Source organism: Natator depressus, chromosome 2 (assembly GCF_965152275.1).
Source record: "Natator depressus isolate rNatDep1 chromosome 2, rNatDep2.hap1, whole genome shotgun sequence".
NCBI lineage: Eukaryota > Metazoa > Chordata > Testudines > Cheloniidae > Natator > Natator depressus.
In genome coordinates this window covers 180166108-180183850 of record NC_134235.1, presented here as the reverse complement: position 1 = coordinate 180183850, position 17743 = coordinate 180166108, and the positions used below count along the sequence as shown (strand labels likewise).

Sequence of the window (17743 nt, the reverse complement as noted above, 5' to 3'; positions counted from 1 at the left end):
CAATCAACTTGCAAAATCTTTTTGTCCCTTTGCTCATTCATTTATTAGATGTGAAGTTTTGTTCTGTGCAGGTAGTAACTCAAGCAAGCGGGTCATTGTTTTTCATCCTGAAGAATGAAACATATATTAAATTAAAAGGAATAAGTGCGAAGGATTGTGTAAATTCCAGCGGAAAGTGAGCGGTTCTGAAGAAGTCCTAGAAATACTAGATACAGACAAGCATATCTGTGCATATGGTAATGTGCACTTCTGTAGTACTTTCCATCCCAAAGCTTGCTTAATTAAGCCTTACACCATCCCTGTGATGCAGGTAAGTATGACTTTCCCCATTGTAAGGGTGGGTAAACTGAGGCACAAAGTGATTAAGCGACCTGTCCAAACTCCCATAGCTAGTTTGTGACACAGCCTGAAAAAGAACCCTGTCCCAACTCCCATTCCTGTGCTTTAACTACTAGACAATGTTTTCTGTCTTATTGCTGTTGGTTTGTTTTTCAAAGTTTTACCACTTTTGATATGCTGACAAGATGGCTTTCAGAAAGACATAGATGAAAATAAAACTACATTAAAAATCACGTGTGTATAGTAGTACAATTTTATAATGATTTTTGCTTACTTTTTTTTAAATTGTGCCTAACTGGCAAACGAGGCACCTTTGACACAAGTAATCAATGGTATGGATAACTGATAATTTAATTTTTTTTTTTTATGGATAGCACATATATATTCCCATTGGTACGCCGTTGTAAGTTATGAATTGGATAGTTGATCATTCCATGTTAAGAAATGTTTCTAGTAGGATACTTATTATAGGGCAGTACCGCAAACTCCACCACAAGGTTAACTGCTTGCTAGCTGGAAAGGTCACCATTATAACGCTGCCATAACTATGGTATGTGTGTGTATGCTTTTCTAGAAAAATAAAAGACAGGTGAAGATTATGGTACTGTTTTTTTTATTGGGACAGTGAATAACTTATTTGTACATTCTGTTCTTGTGGAATTTGTACCAATTTGTCTATGGAGGCCCAAAATACTTAGGTATAACATTTACATACAGCTACTTGTATTTGCTTGACTTGGGTTTTCAGTTTGAATACCTCCAATTGTAGATTCCATGGATTAGAACAAAGTGGTGGATGTACACTACGTAAATTTGTCAGTAACATTTTCCTGCATATGGTTTCTCTGTAAGTATAATGTTTTCTATATCTTTCCTTTTAGCTTGATTTTTGTTTAGAATCTAAGAACACACAAAACATCCACACTAATGCTTAATGTTTGCCATATCTGCTCATAAAGCTAATGAAAAGAGAATGTGGCTGAGAGTGACACTTCTTCTGCAAAAAAATTCCACAGGGTCCTCATAAAATTGTCTTAACACAAGCTTTTTGTTAATTATATTACAGTTTTGTGTACCTAGCTCTTTCTTTTTATTACACACTTTCCAGTCTTTCCAATAATACTTTTAATTTGTTCTAGGAGAAGGATATTACTGGAAAGCTGTCCCTTTTTAAAATGTGTTTACTATTTTTGATCATACTGTGGTATATTTAATGGAATTACTTTAGATACCTAAATAATATAATAAGCCAGTATCTGGAAACATATTGTCATATGATTGTTTATTTGCATTTCTACTCCTAAATTAACTCTTACTAATGGGAAAGGAATGTAATGTAGGGAGACAGAGAAAGCCAGAATAAATAAAATAAACAAGACTTTATAGGCATCAGTTAAGGGAATTTTAAGATTAAGTGGCTAGTCACCATTGTGATAAGCATGGTTGAAAATCTTAGATACTGTAATATGTTTTTCTACTACATTCTCAAGAAGCCATGAAGTTTTTTTTTTTTTCTATACAGATATAATACAACACAATTTTAACTGAAAAACAAACACACACACACATGCACACGCAGCAATGTCTGGGAACACAGTTATGGTTTGGATAGCTAGTGTTGTTGTAAAGCAATGGATTTCTGAGTAATTTGTAAGAAAATATAGGTTTCTAGATGCAATAACTCTATATCACTGTTCTCATGGCAAAATTTCTTTGTGATCGTTCACATACTGTGCATTAAACTGTGTGAGAGGAAAAGTAAGTTTTTTTTGGTAAGTGAAACACAAAGAGCTGCCCACAGAGAAACTGGCACATTGTTATTGTACTTGCAGTGAATAAGACATCTGCTTCTGATCTTCCTTCCAGGTGGTGATTCACAATTTAAAGGGGGGGCGGGGAGAGGGGAGGCAAGGTACTAAAAAACCCCAACCATCAAAAAAAAGGCCCTCCAGTATCTTAGTGCTTGTTGGTATGTTTCCAGTTTTGTTCTAGGCAGTATATCAACTACAGGTACTGTATAAACATTTAATAAATATTAAAGCTGTATGAGCTTGGACAAGTCCCCCAGATGTGTAAAAGCTACCTTTTTTCTAAACCAGAAGTCCTCAAGCTTGTGAATCGAAGGAAGGCTTAACTGGACAGTGGAAGAGTGTCGGGGGGGGGGGGGGGAATCACTTAAATGCACAATTTTTTTTGTTTCAGGCACACAAAGTTGTGCTGTCTTTGTCCTATTGTTCTCACTCTATGCTAAAATATCCAAATCAAATATGTGAACATCCAATTGCTTGCAGGCTTCTTTTTATCCAGTACCTAATTGGCAAAAAGCAGTGATTTCACTGGGTTTGTGAAAATAAGGCTTCTGAATCTAATGTGAATCCTGCGATCAACAGCACACCTGTACATCTTAATTTCCTGTGCCTTGCAGTGTTTCTTATATTTTTGTTGCATTATGAGTTGAACTCTTTGTTATATTGAACACAGTAGATATACTTAGAACATACTGCAAATTCTGTCATTTACAGCAATGGTTTTCAACCTTTTTTTTTTTTTTCATTTGTGGACCCCCTAAAAAATTTTGAATGGAGGTGCAGACTACTTTGTAAATCTTAGACATAGCCTGCGGACCCCTGGGCGTCCATGTACCACAGGTTGAACACCACTGATTTACAGAATAAGGATCAGATAATAACAGCTTTACTCATGGTGAGTCTTATTGACTGTAATGGGGCTTCTTGTGATGCAACGCCCCGTTTAGGATCAGCCAAGGTGTCACAATGTGGCCCAAAGTAAAGAGAATGTGACAGAACTTTTTCTGATGAATGAGACCATAGTGTGTGAATTACAATGATTAGAGCCATGATATCAACTTTATAAGCAATACTCAAATTGTTCATGTTCAGATGAACCTTTTGCTGTGTTGGGTTTGATAGTGCAAACACTTACCTGATCAATGTCCCATTGAAATGAATGGGGAATTTTACCTAGGACATCCTGATTTGTCGTCTTGTATTAAACGTTATAGTAATGTGGGTTTTAATAATGGGGATGGGGAATTTGGACAGTGCAACCATTCATGTTGTTGAACTTTTTACTTTCAGTTGCAGTAAAGTAAATACTGAGTTGTTGCGGTGCAAACCAACCTTTAAGGTGTGGCGGTCATTTGAGCACACAATTTAATTATATTTCTGTTTAAAATAATACTCTTCCATTTCTGAGTTGAAATGCCACCTTCTAAATTTATTAGCAGAGGCATAACAATAAGAATAATTTTGAACTAGCTTGCTTAATGTGTTAGAAAATACTCGTCATGGAGTCAGAGAAGTTCATGTCCTAAAAGCTTTAAGAGAAACCCATCAAATGAACTGTTCACTTTTTACAGTAGGCCACTAATTTTAATGTGAACCCTGGAAATGTATCTGATAGTTTTATCACTTATAAATCATGCATTTCATAATCCATGATGTTTTAAAGGAAGGAGGTTTGACTTTCATGCTTTCTGTATTCATTTCAGAAAAACTAAGACCAACTTCAAATGATAGGAAAAAAATACATATCTATAAAGTAAGCATAATAACTTGGAAAAAGGCATATTAAAGTACACTATCAGAATATATGCTCTCATTTATCTGCCTCCAGCACAATATAATCCAAAATATTGTAGACAATTGCAAACCCATTTCTGATTCTGATAAAATTATTGCTGGGGAAGGAGATCTTTCCTTGCTGTAATGCATAGGACAAAGAATAGGTCAAAATAAATTAGTAAATTTTATCATATTTGACCAAGGTATATATTTGTGAGTCCCTCTTTGTTCTCCCAATATATTTAGTTACTATGGTATAATAATCTCACCTACATATGATAAATAACAGGAAGGATTACCTGGGACTACTATGTAGGCTGCAAATGGAACTAAAGAATCATGTTTAGAGATATTAAAAAAGTAAATTAGCACTGATGTGTCAATGAAGACTTTGGATTGCATTACGAGAAGTAGTAAAGGGGTATACTCTGTCCTTGATCTGTTCTGTTCATGTTGAGGGAGCCATATACTCGAGGTGACACTTACCCCTGCATAAAATGCCAGGATGAGGTCTGTGCATAATGTATTGCCAACTGTGTCTATATAAACTCTTCCCCGCTATGACTTTCCAGTGCTAACGGAGGAGTTGGGAGCACACAGCAAGCTGTGGGAAACAAATGCCAGTGCAGCATTTTAGCCACTTTTAGCTGTGCTGTTGGAGAAGGGGTGTGTGTGTGTGTGTGTGTGTTTGTGTTTGGGCGGATGGTGCAGAGAGCATGGATGGCAGTCAGGTTTGAGCTCTGGTTCTCATGGATGCTCCATCTCATGGATGGCAGTCATGTTTGAGCTCTAGTTCTCATGGATGCTCCGTCTGCTCACCTTTTAGCATGTCCTCTACTGCATTGCTACCATTCCCACAATTCAGGAGAAGAATATGGCAGCATATGCCTTTTTCAAAGCCGTGTGTTTCTTTGATGCATTTATTACTCCCCATGCATATGTATGTGTGTGTGTGTATATATATATATATATATATATATATATATATTTCAGAAAGGAGAACAGAGGGGGACTCACAAATTATGATTGTTCCTTAACATTCTTGAATAAATTATATGTAATGGTCAAAAATCATTACTAACTTTATTCTCTGTCATTATGTTCAATATCCGGGGGGGATGAAAAGCCAAGATGCATTTTCTTTGGGCATCTTGTGTCCTTATCAATGTTGCAAGCTGCTATATATCTAAATTCAATAAAACAGTATCAATACTTATCAGAAAAAAGAAGATGCATTGCACATTTTTCTCCTTTGTTTTTATTTTTTGCTGATAAATAAGATTAAGTAAAATATGATAAATTTCAACAAGTTCTAATCAACTAAGAACCTAGACAAAACTACAGCAAACATATAATTCTTTAGTCTTGCCTTAAATAACACAATAGATGGGGCACTTCCAAGTGTAATTGGTATTAGTACAGAATTTATTAGCCAGAGAGTATAGCTGCTAAATATTTGATTAGAATATTAGATTAGAACAAGGAAAAATCAAAAAGTAACAATACATATTTTTGAAGCATGATTGTTGTGTTTGTTAGTAGCAGCTAGAAGTTCTGACCAAGGTTGGGGTTCTGTTGTGCTAGGTACTGTAGAAACACATAATAAGACACAGTCCCTGCCCCAAAGAGTCTACACAACAATATAAATGGACAAAACGGACAATTGATGGGAGGAAGGATGTACTATTTTATTCCCATTTTACAGATGAGGAATCAAGGCATGGGGAGTCTAAGTAATTTGCCCAAGGTCACATAGGAAGCATATCGCAGAGCTGGGAATTGACCCCAGGTCTTCTTGAGTCTCACTCCAGTTCCTGAATCACAAAACCTTCCTTTTCTTTAAGGATCTCTGAAAAACAGGGGTGCTGGAACAATTTGTATAGTTGGGGTACTGAGAACCATTGAACCAAACTGTAAACCCTGTATATGATGGAAACAACTTCAAGCCGGGGGTGCAGTAGCACCCCCAGGATCCGTAGTTCCAGAATCTATGCTGCAAAAATATAGTAAGTTAAAAAACTGAGAACCTTGCATGCTTAACATTTAAAAAAAAATCATAAATTAAAATTCTTCATCTACGTCCTTCTGCCTACTTGTACCTGTGTCTCTACTTCCCTACCAGTCCCCTCCACTTGTCTAACAATCTGTTCCTTCATGCAGTCTTACTACCCTTCATGCAAGTGCTTTTTCCTTTGCAGATTGCGCCACTTGAAACAGCTTTCCTTTATCTCATCAACTCTTTAGCACTTTTCAAATATCTTAGAATTTATTTTCCCTCTTTTGCTGATGCCTTTTAATTTTTTCTCTGAAATTAGTTACATGCCTTATGTTGTATTTTATTCATCATACAATGAACTTACACTTATTTTGTAATTTAATCCAACGGGCAGTCCTAAATTATTTAACTCTTTAAAGCAGTATGGGATGCAGTTTGTTTTAAAGCATGTTATACAAAATATTCCACCATGCTCCAAAGAGTGGAGGAGGTTAGATCCCTAGGCTCTTCATGTTTGTTTTGTTGGATCTTTAGGAGGAACCATGGTCTAACTAAAAATGTGCACTTTCTCCAGACAAGTTATTTCGGATATGTTTGTCTGTAAAAAGGAAGATCTTACAATTGAATTTTTAAGGAATAATTTATGCTTTGGAGCCTCTTCAGATGTGCAGCTAAAATTAATTTGTTTAGCTTCCATGAATTTTTATATATCCTTCTGCTAACGCAGAGATCTAAATCCAGATTCTGGAAATCAGTGAAATCACGTGGACTTATGATGCTCCTTGGAGGATTTTGTGTCCTGTTGTCTCTATCCGTTAATGTAGGTTATTTTTTCATTCTTGATCAGTAATGTTTGTCATATCCCTTCATTTTACTCAGTTGCTCAAAGAACAAAGTAGAATGGAAATGACACAAAATTGTGACAGGTTTCAGAGAAGCAGCCAGGGTAGTCTGTATCCGCAAAAAGAAAAGGAGGACTTGTGGCAACTTAGAGACTAACAAATTTATTTGAGTATAAGCTTTCATGAGCTACAGGTCACTTCACGAAAGCTTATGCTCAAATAAATTTGTTAGTCTGCAAGTTGCCACAAGTCCTCCTTTTCTTTTTACAAAATTGTGAGAGGCTATTACAGCATTTCTGTAATGTGAAAGGCACTTTACATGGAAGCTCTTTGGCTGTGGACTGCTCACTAAGGTGTGGCCATGAAATGCTGCAATTGTTACAACAAAACATAAAATAATGGTCATATGCGGTCTATTTTTGAACTAGGTGTAGTTTGTAACTTTAACTGTCACTTTTGGGTAATAAGAATTGGGTTAAATGGAGATTTGTTTTGTATTATATACCATATAAATGTTGGATAAACTTAGATCCTGCACCATTAATTGAAGATTATGCATGCTTTACATAATATAATAATTAATAATCATAGTTACTATGTGGACCTAGGTTATGTTGGTGCAGGGTGGGGGGCAAGCTGACTAGGAAGCTTGTTCAGGATTGCACAACCTTTAAGGTATATGATAGATATCAACCGTTAAAATAGAGATTAATGGGCGGTGGTAAGCCATACCACGTTTCAGAGACGTGTGTAATTAGAAACCCCATATAGAGACAAAGATTCTCAAAAATTGAGCAGCAATGTCCAGTTGAAATTTTATGTAGAGATTTGCCATAATTTTCAAGCTAGGTATGCAGATCTTTGAAAAAGCAGAATTTGTTTATAGTGCCTAAGACTCAATCTTTAAATCTAACTTTTTTCTCCTACCCATTTTATTCCTTTACTAAGGTGTAGCAGGAGAATTCCTTGTTTTCAGCTGCCAGTTCACCAATCTAATTTATTAACTTTTTCTGTATTCTGGTCACTGAGAGTGCCTAAATCGCTATGCATCCTCTATACCGTTTAATTCTGGCATGAAAATAACACAGACTAGTGACAAGAAGTAATAAACAGTTGAGGGGAATTGTCTGTTGAGGTGAAATAGGGGAGGCATGGATGATTTCTGTTGTGGTCTGATACCTGGCTGGGAGTGATGCAGCATCTATTCAGTTAGCTTTAATATGGCATTGAATGGTAGGCCTCTCTGAGGACTAAATTCTGCCACCTTTACTGAATAACCCTTTGTTTCAATGGGATCACGTGCCATTAAGGTTCTGCTCACCACAGGTAAAGGTGCCAGAATCTGGACTGCAGGAGCAACATACTGATGGAACTCTAAAAAGAATCCTGTGCAGTCCTTTACTAGACTGATAATTGTGACATCAGATCTTGTGAAAGTGTGTACATGTTGCGGAGTCATACTCATGACCTGGAAGAGGCTGGTGTGAGCTGTTTTTAAACTCTGGCAACCTGCAGGCCCTATAAAGGAAAATGTCCACTCTTATTAACAAAAATGCAAGTCTCTAGCTGTATACCTTGCAAAGATAGACTTGGAAATGTTAATCGATATAAACCAAATGCTGTGAATCAAAAGAATATGCAACAGGGCTCCAATTCTGTAAACAGGAGGCTGGTATAGTTTAAAGATCACACTTTCTGCACACATACTTGATATAAAATGAATAAATTAAGTTTTGAGTGTATCCCAAAGGATAAACTCACTAAGCCTTTCCCAAATCCTCATGCCAGTCCTATACATAGTGGAGTGATAATCATGGACAGAAATTAGACTACATTTGAGGGAGAAAAACATTTCTTTGCAGCCATCCCAAAAATGCAAAAGGCTCTGTTAAAATTTTCAGCGCTATCTGAGTGTACCCGTATTGCTGTGAGTGAGGCTGCAGCTGCAAGGGAACTACCTTTTTAGACACCGCCCTGATGTCCCCCTGTCTCTCTAGGTGCAAAAGGGAGATGAACCATGTAGTCTCTGCAGCAGCTACCCCATCCCTCACCGGCCACTGCAGCAGCACGCTGGGGAGGGAGAACACGTGGGACCAAACTGCTGCTGTACTGAGTGGGAGCTCACTAGCTGCTTCTGCAAATCTCATTCTCCATTGATACCTTCCTAGGCTCATCCAATAGTATGAAAAACTGGTCCTGGAAAGGAGCCAAGGAGATCTGCTCCTCCACCCACTATACCATTCCTGTGTTCCTAAATGGAAGGGAGTCCCATTATGGAAGAGGGGGTCACCCTTACAATACAAGAGAACAAGGAGCATGCCTGATTCAAAAGGATATAAGATCTGAAAGAGGGACACATTTAACTTCCATTCGCACTAGTATGAACTATGAGCTCTCCAAAAGGAGACAATCCCAGTGTAGGGTTGTATTAGTAAGTGCAGATGTGGAGTATAAGCATAAGGAAAATTCAAGGAAGCATGTTTGTTTCTGTGACTTGACTCATCTCAGTAAATAGAACATGAAAGTGAAATTCTGACTAGTTAGTTGACAATGATCTTGACAAGAATTGTCTGTGGTGCTCTTTGCTGCTCTCTGCATCTATTAGCTCAGTGTTTTGACTCGTGTGCTCAGGATCCTGAGTACTTTTGGTCCATTTGTTTTGCTCTTAAATAAAATATAATCACTGTCTGCAGGGCTCATTATTAATGATGTCATTGCCTGCCTCCTTGTCTGTGGTATTTATAATATTCTTGGAGTGGTAAAATACATCAAGGACTTTATAGTCAGAAATTGAAATGGTCAGTAGCATACAGAGAAAGGGCATTCTTTTGGAAATATTTCAGAAAAACACTTTGTTGTGGTACTTCGTGTGGAGTTTCATGAATATATTTCCTTTTACTGAAAAGGGATGTGGATGGTCACTAAGAAAAATAAATTAAAAAAAAAAAAGTATTTGCGGAAATCAGGCAGTTCTGAGTACTGTCTCCTTCCCTCTCCTCAGCATGGATATCTTTTACAGGGACATTTTTTTCCAATGCAAGTATCTTAACAATATGACTATCTTCAAAAAAGAGTCCTTGGCAACAATGTGAATGCTTTCAAACTATAGTCATGGCATTAAACACGGAACCCTATACCATGCTAATACCCTCAAAGGGACACCTCTAAACATGCTTATTTAATGAAGGGCCAGGTCTCCACCAGTGGAGGTCAACCCCAGTGAAGTAAAGACTGTCAAACAGGGGTACTGAACAATGTGAAACCCTTCAAAGAGGGGGTCACAGCTGTACATGAAACAATAGTGCAGAGGGAGAAATCCCAGCAATGTGAGTCCTCATTGTTCTGCATTTCCTTTACAATGAACATCCTTCTGCACTGGATTCTCTTTTCTTCATGAAAAATTTTAGAATGCAGGATGCCCGCTGGGAAGGAGAATAGGACTCCTCCCACCACTCTACATCGTCAGGCCTTTGAACAAGGGTCCCTCTCCAGAGGCAATTTAGAAGAATCCTAAATGATTTGATTTAAAACAAAAAAAAAATGTATCATCTGCATCACGTATACATCACAGATAAAAAACTAACCGACTATAACAGCAGTTCTCAAACTGTGGGTTGGGACCCTGTTTTAATGGGGTCGCCATGGCTGGCTTAGACTTGCTGGGGCCAGGGGCTGAAGGACTTCAGCCCTCGGCTGCAGGGCTCAGGTTACCGGCCCCTTGCCTGGGTCTGTAGCTCTTGGGCTTCGGCTTTGGTCCCCATACCTGGGGTGGGCACAGGCTTCGGTCCCCACTCCTGAGGTAGTGTAGTAATTTTAGTTAGAAGGGCATTGCACCGCAACCAAGTTTGAGAACCCCTGAATTATAACCAGATCAAAGAAAAGTATGTTTGTACAATGTCTAGGCAATTTGTGGACAATGAGGACAAAATCAATTGCACAGATGAAAATTTCAGAAAAGACTTTTCAAAAAGCTTTGGGAATGGAATAGATTGAAAGGAGGATTGAAGTGAAATTCATCATCATTTACTGATTGCCATGCTCTGGCATTCAGACTTTACAAAATATAGTACTCTATTACTGAACACTCCTGTTGTAATTAGGCATCCCAAATATATCGCAAGGACCTATTTCCTTTTCCTCTTAATATCAGAAGCCTAAAACATTGCAACTTCAAAGAATTCTTGAGAGAAGTGAACTTTTGGATGACACATCAGGGTCACCGAGTAAAGAAAACAAAAATAAAGAGCAGTGATATACTGATCTTGCTTTAGATAACTAAAGCAACATTACCATGATATTTGCAGTATTCCCTCTAATTACTACTTGCATGCCTATAGAAGAGATGTTGATATTGCTGCTTTCTTTCTTCCTTTTTTTTTTTACTGTCAGTATTATGATGCAACTTTGAACTCTCTCTTTAGCTCTCAAGTCACTTAGCTCTTCCAGCAGCACAAGTGTGAGGCATTGTTATAAATAGCTTTTAAATTCTATTTCAATCTCATTAAACATGTAATGATACTTGGTACTATATTGTAAACAGCATTTTACATATATATTTATTGTGTGTGCCCGTCACCTTAAAAGTTGCATATTAAACTGATAGTGAAGAGAAGAAAAATCTGTGGTGGTGTGGTGTGTTTTTTTTTTTGTTTTTTTTTTTTGTTTGTCCCTGGAACAGGTAGTTTTCCCATTCTTAGTTTCTAAAGCAGTTTGGGACATAGAGTTTAGAATATATTTTATTGTTCTCAAACAACAAATCCATATATACTAAATATTTAATTATCTTCCCTGCAACAATTTACCTATACCTACTGGTGTCCACATATGTGTTGTTTTTTTCTCATGTAAACATTTTATGTTTTTATATCTAAAGCATAAAATTTGTTTTACTTTTTTTTTTTTTTTTACCATCAGTTAATTTTCAGATCAAACATACCAAATAATTGCAAGTATAATCTGGATGGGTGTCGTCAAATCCTTGTTATAAACAGGGCAAATTAAACTCCATTGGAGAGAGATTAGAACAAGACGCTCTTGAGGTTAGAACAAGAGTTTGTCTACCTCTGGCAGGAGCAAAGGTCCCAGAACCTGCCTCCAGCTTGAGCCTGAACATCTACATTGACTTTGACAGCCCGAGCCCCATTAGTCTGAATCAGTTGATGCAGCCAGCTAAGGGTGTTTAATTGCAGCGTAAACATACCATAAGACTTATCAAGTGCGTAAATGCATTAAAGCACAAGTCTTGGACTCGTTGACATTTGAGGACTTGACTCAAACATCAAAGAAGTCACGGGAGTCTTTCAATTGACTTTATTTCAGCTTTGGATCACTCCTCAAGTGCATAGTCACACACATCAGGTACCTATACTTAGTCCATGTAGGGTCATTTTTTCAAAGAATGCCTTTCAAGCATGTAAACATTTCCCACAAGTACAAATTTTAAGTGTTCAGTGCAGTGTAAGTAATGGATTTTATGCACTCCATCGTGTGCTTAACTGAGTAATGAGGTGCTCAATTTTGCAGAGCACAATAAATTGACAAAAATATTAGGGAATTTTTTGATACAGTTGCAAACCAATCACTGCCCTCTTGCTTATTAGCACAGGAATCCCCTTCTATTGCATCCTTATTTGCACTTTGTGGATAGATGCTATATAATTGCTTCCTTTGTTCAAACAAATAACTGCTTTTGTAATTAATTGCAATAAAAGTTTGTTTTACTGGTGCTTAGGAAAAAATATTGATTACATTAAGTCCCCCTTAATGTCTCACAGTTATTAATTACAGTTTCTTGACAAAACTATACTTCTGAAATAATTGCCCCATTTTAAAAAATGAATGAGTGTGTGTGTGTGTGTGTGTGTGTGTGTGTGTGTGTGTCTCCCCCTCTTTATAATCTTTTTCAATGTATGTAGGATTTGGTAGCTCCAATTTAATGCATTGGACTTTGTGATATCTGAATTTGAAAATCCACATACATTCGTTATGTGAAATAGTATTTGCCAGTGAATGAGACTCTTTACTGTTATGTATTTTCAAACTTGGGTTTTCTGTGTGACTTCTTAATATGTTAGCACTTTGTTTAAAATATCATCTATATCATTGCTATAACGTTCTATAGGACAAAGAGCCAAATCCTTCAGTCCACACTCAGGTAGAACTCCTGTTAACCTTAGGCTGAAATTGTGAAATCCTGGCTCCATTGGAATCAATGGTAAAACTCCTGTTGTCTTGATTGGGGCCAGGATTTCACCCAATGTCTTGACCTAGATACATCACTTAAATTTAGGTGCCAAATTAAGTTCTTAATTGTGTAATTGGGTTGTATATGTTCTTGCTGCTTAGATCGATGGCCTGTGGATGAAAACATGTTTTCTTTCTGTTCCCATTAACCCACTCAATAATTCTCATTTAGGTGCACAGTACTATAGTTATGCTCTTAAGTGGCAATACTGCTTTAGGTGCAGATGGAGCCCCAGCACATATTAACAGTTTTAGGCATCTGTAAGAGGGTCTTGTCTCATCCTATCTCAGAGCTTGCCTCTGCTTCAGTTTCCCTCCTGGCCCAGCCTGACTATGCTTTTGAATTGTGTTCCCCTTCTGGATCTGCTTTATTAACATAAAATAAACAGTTTCAGTCAAAGCCAGAATTTCCTAGCCTTCTCTTTCAGGCACATCATTATTCCCCTGTTGGTCTCCTAATTCCCTCTGAACAGGCTTTTTCCCTGTGGCTGGTAAGGAGAGCCTAGTTCACTGACTCTTCTGACATATCCCTGCATCCCTCACAGGTTTCTCTCTTATATTTACCCTTGTATCCAGTCATCTTCTCTCCAGATTTTTTTGAGCATGGTAGCTTTGCTATGTCTCTCCAGAAAGATATTCCATTCTCTAGGTTATTTTAGCTCCTATTCTCCCTCTCTGCCACAGAAGCTCCCCCTTATAGGAAGCTTTAGCTCAGGCTTTAGCTTTACATGATACCTCGTAACCTAATCTAATCAGCAGCCCAAGCAAAGATCCATCACCTGTGAGGTGAATAACTAGGCACAGATGGGGTTGAGCCCAATTCCTCTGAAACAGCCAGACCATCCTGTGACAGCATCCAGGATATCCACATCTATTTTTGAAAATGTATTATTTTTGTATTTGCAAGCAAGAACAGAAGAAAACCAATATACAAGAATAAAGAGTTGGCACAAACTCAATAGAATATGAAAACATTATTGTAATAAATTTTAGTTCTTTAAGTGTAGTATTTCCTCATTTTTCACTCTGTATCAGTCAATAGAGCCAAAATGTAATGTTTTCACATTACAATGAAGTGTGGATTTACTAACAAATTTTTAAGAAACACTTCTCAAAAAAACATGCAAATGTATGAAAAGTAAATGTGCACTCAGATTGGCTACAACTGCTTACACAGACAGCAAGCAAACAGCCAAAATAGCTATTTACCCATGTAATTACCTAATCTCTATGTGCAGTTGTGGTGTTTGGGCACACAGATATACTACTAGATCTTGCAAGATGCTGGGAGCACTCTGGCTTGATCCAGCAAAGCACTTGTGCTTAATATTAAGCATGTGAGTAGCCTAGTTGGCTTGAAGGTGCATCTTTACCCCTTCCCTTTCAAGTAGGGCAGGATTTTAGCTTTATTAACTAGCATGTAACTTGCTGTAATCAATGCATATATTGTCACAATTCAGTGATGATGTCCTTTTTCGTCATCTACTTCTGTCGGAGCAGTATCTGCCTCACCCTGCTCAACCATAATCTCCTGCAACCAAATCCTCATTTTTACTGTTCCTAATTACAGAAGATGAAATGTTATGTTAATTTGTTTTGTATGGACAGTAGAGCCCATATCTTCAGCTGGCACAAACTGACATAGCTAATGGAGTTTACGTCAATTGATGATCTGGCCCCACAATCTTCCTACCAGTTTCTAGGGGTTAGTTTGTAACAGAAGACACAAAACTATGATTAAGGGTGTCAGTAATTTCCAAGTAATGGAAATGGACATAGTTCCTCATTTTTTCTAGGGAAAAAAGACACACACGTAGCCAAATAAAAAGTAGAAATTGAAGAGAAACACAAATAAAAAGAAAAAGTATTATTCTAATTAGGAACCAGAATTCTTAAAAATCATATCCAAGATTCAACTAAAGTAGGCATACAAAATTGATGTGAGTGCTGTAATCCAAGCAAAACTGTTAATATTGTAGGATAACTTATTGCTTAAACAAAGAGACAGCTACTTGTTCTCCTCTTAAGGAGTAAACTTCCTTGGTGTCTTTTTTTTTTTTTTTTTAAATTTATTGCTTTTAAGATGCTCAATGACAGTGTCCCAGGCTTCATATAAACCTTATACATTCTCTCTAAAGTAAAGTAATATAAACTGTCTAGGGCAAGCATTGTAGGAAAATTAGAGGTCCATAGTTAATGTGATAGATCTTCATGGCCAGTCCATTTCAGGAGAGTTGTTTTTCAAGAGACACCCCACAGGACAAAGCCAAGCCAGTTCCTGTGGGAGATTACCTAGGAACTAAAGGCCCCCAGAAGATATTGTGTAGGAATTACAGGGATGTTGCCATCACCATTTTACATCTGGAACCAATAATCAGCAATGTGGGACAACCCAGAAACAATGGAAGAAAGATCCAACCTGAGTTTTTTTTCTTAAGACACAATTTTGAGTATAGAACACATCCAGCAAAGCATTTGGCAGCGGAAATAGGGGCTGTACAGTTGAGTTTATGTTGTGTCTCTTACAATAGAAATACATTTAATGGACTTAAACTATCCCTCCAGATGTCAGGCTCTACATTACTTAGTACATTTCCCCCCGAGCAAGCCAGAGAGATTCCATAGAGCTGTGGCTTGGAAGCTTGTCTCTCTCACCAACAGAGGTTTGGTCCAATAAAAGATATTGCCTCACCCACCGTGTCTCTCTAGTTTGAAATCATTTGAAGTCATTCTTAAATCATGACTTAAGAGTTGTTTCAGGTACTACACTTGCTTCCGAGTCCCACTGCCAGTAACATTTTCCTACTTGACAAAATAAATATTCTGTCATCTGTTGCTATGTGAAAGATCTCCATAAACAACAAGGGAAACTAACTTTAAAGGGGAAATATAAAACTGATGATACACAATGTGCTGTCAAATGCACAGAGTAAAATTGGAAAATATGAAAGAACGTTTTCTTCCTAACCTTTCAACTTTAGTAATCTTAGGTGGAACTTGTCACAATATGAGAGGAAAATTTGCAGACAATTGCGTCAGTTTTAAATTGATGTAGCTCATTAAAGTTTTGTTTTTAGTGTGCTGAAATGTCAGTGTCTTTATTTATCAGCAGCCCCAAGAATTTAGCAAAGTAATAGCCTCTATTGTAGCTGGTAATGAGGTGCTGGAATCAGAAATTTAAAGAGCTACTGTATGTCGTCGGCATAAAGGATAGATGTAAGAAGGGCCAATAATAGAGGCAAAAGGGGACACCAGTTACATGTTGAAGTGAAAAGACTGTGCGGCTTTCCCCTCATTTTAATCAATTGTATCACATTTATATGGTACCCATGACCTATATGAGCAACAAATAAAATTATGGAGAAAACAAAACCGTCCACAAGAAAAGGTGTCTTTCGTCTCTTCATTTCCATCGGCTTTCAGATGTGGGTGAATAGTCTGTGTTCAAAGATTGTATTTATTTCCTGGTGTCATGCCTAACGACGGGGTTTTATCAAAAAGACATGCCTTACGCTTCAGCCTGAACACAGTCAGGCTTGATTTCAGTCTGATCTGTTTCTCAAGGAGTTTGATCATGGAAGCCTCTCGGCCTCCAGCATCTGGTAGTCTAGACCTGGACTTTCTCAAGTTGCATTGTTCCTTTGGTAGTGCTGGAAGATCACAGTAAGAACAGAACATTCAGATTTGTTCTGAAGTAAATGGGGAACCAGTGCAGATTGGAAATCACAGGAATGGTGTGTTCATTTTGCCTTTATTGTTCATTACGAGATGTGCTGCCACATGCTTTATCGGCTTCACTCTCGTGACTGCTGAATTCAGCCCCCAGCAGAACAAGTTGCTGCAAGCTATGCTGGAGAGACTAAAGTGACTATTGCCATGACTAGATTCTTGCCCAAGAGAAAAGAGTACAGTTTCCTAGACAGCTCATGATGGAAGAAGTCATTTGTCACCACTGTGGTCATCTATGTACGAGTGTTTTGGCGAGTCCATGACACTGAAGCTTTGTATCATTCTAACAGTCTGTTGTCTGATACCTTGAGTCCTGGGGAGCTGAGAATATCTGCAAGTTCCTTAAAGCATTTCTTTCTTCTGCCTTTCTTGGGTGAAGCTTTTGCCTACTGCTGTTTATCAGTCTGGTGATCCGAACCCGCCAGTGGGATGGACATTTTTGTATGACCTCGGTGGAACAGGTCACCCACAGATCATTAGCACATAAATCCCTGGCATCTGTTTTCTCTGTGCAGTTTTATAGAGGTGTTGAAGAGCAGGTGGCATGACAAGAAGCGTACTGGGATTCCATATAACATGGGCCAAAGAGGTACCCATTGTGATCTGAGAGCATTGAGCTATCTACTTCTTCAAAATCTGATGTGCATTCAATTGACTCCATAGGATCAGTTGCTGTTAGTATTTGATACATCAGCATAGATGAGAAGATAATGCTTACACTCCAGCAGGGCCTTTTTTTTGGTCATGCTTTTGCCTGTAACCTGATTCTGAGGGATGCAGGATTTTGTAGATGATAGTCTATTAGATCTTGGATGCCAGCTGCTTTGAAGCCTTGCCATGAAAAGAGAGTCAGGAAACTGGGCAGTAGCTGGTGAAGTCATTGGTGTAAAGTGTAGGTTACTTCAGAATTACTGTGTTTGCCTTCTCTGAAGGAGACATTAATGTTCTCCCCTCGTGGGGGTCAGACTTTTTTTTTTTTTTTTTCCCCCTGGACTTCACCCGCCACAAAA

At 37.9% G+C, this 17743-nt stretch overlaps 1 protein-coding gene across 12 annotated transcripts in view; it reads left to right on the top strand.

The window, feature by feature from the left end:
• ARPP21 (cAMP regulated phosphoprotein 21) overlaps nt 1-17743 on the top strand; it is a 170206-nt gene that overhangs the window by 4242 nt on the left and 148221 nt on the right. The window contains exon 4 of one of the 12 annotated variants that reach the window (XM_074945417.1): nt 72-310. The exons of the other annotated variants lie outside the window; for them this stretch is intronic. The gene's annotated coding sequence lies outside the window, so the exon portion shown is untranslated. The remainder of the gene's footprint in view (nt 1-71; nt 311-17743) is intronic. 12 annotated transcript variants of the gene reach the window in all.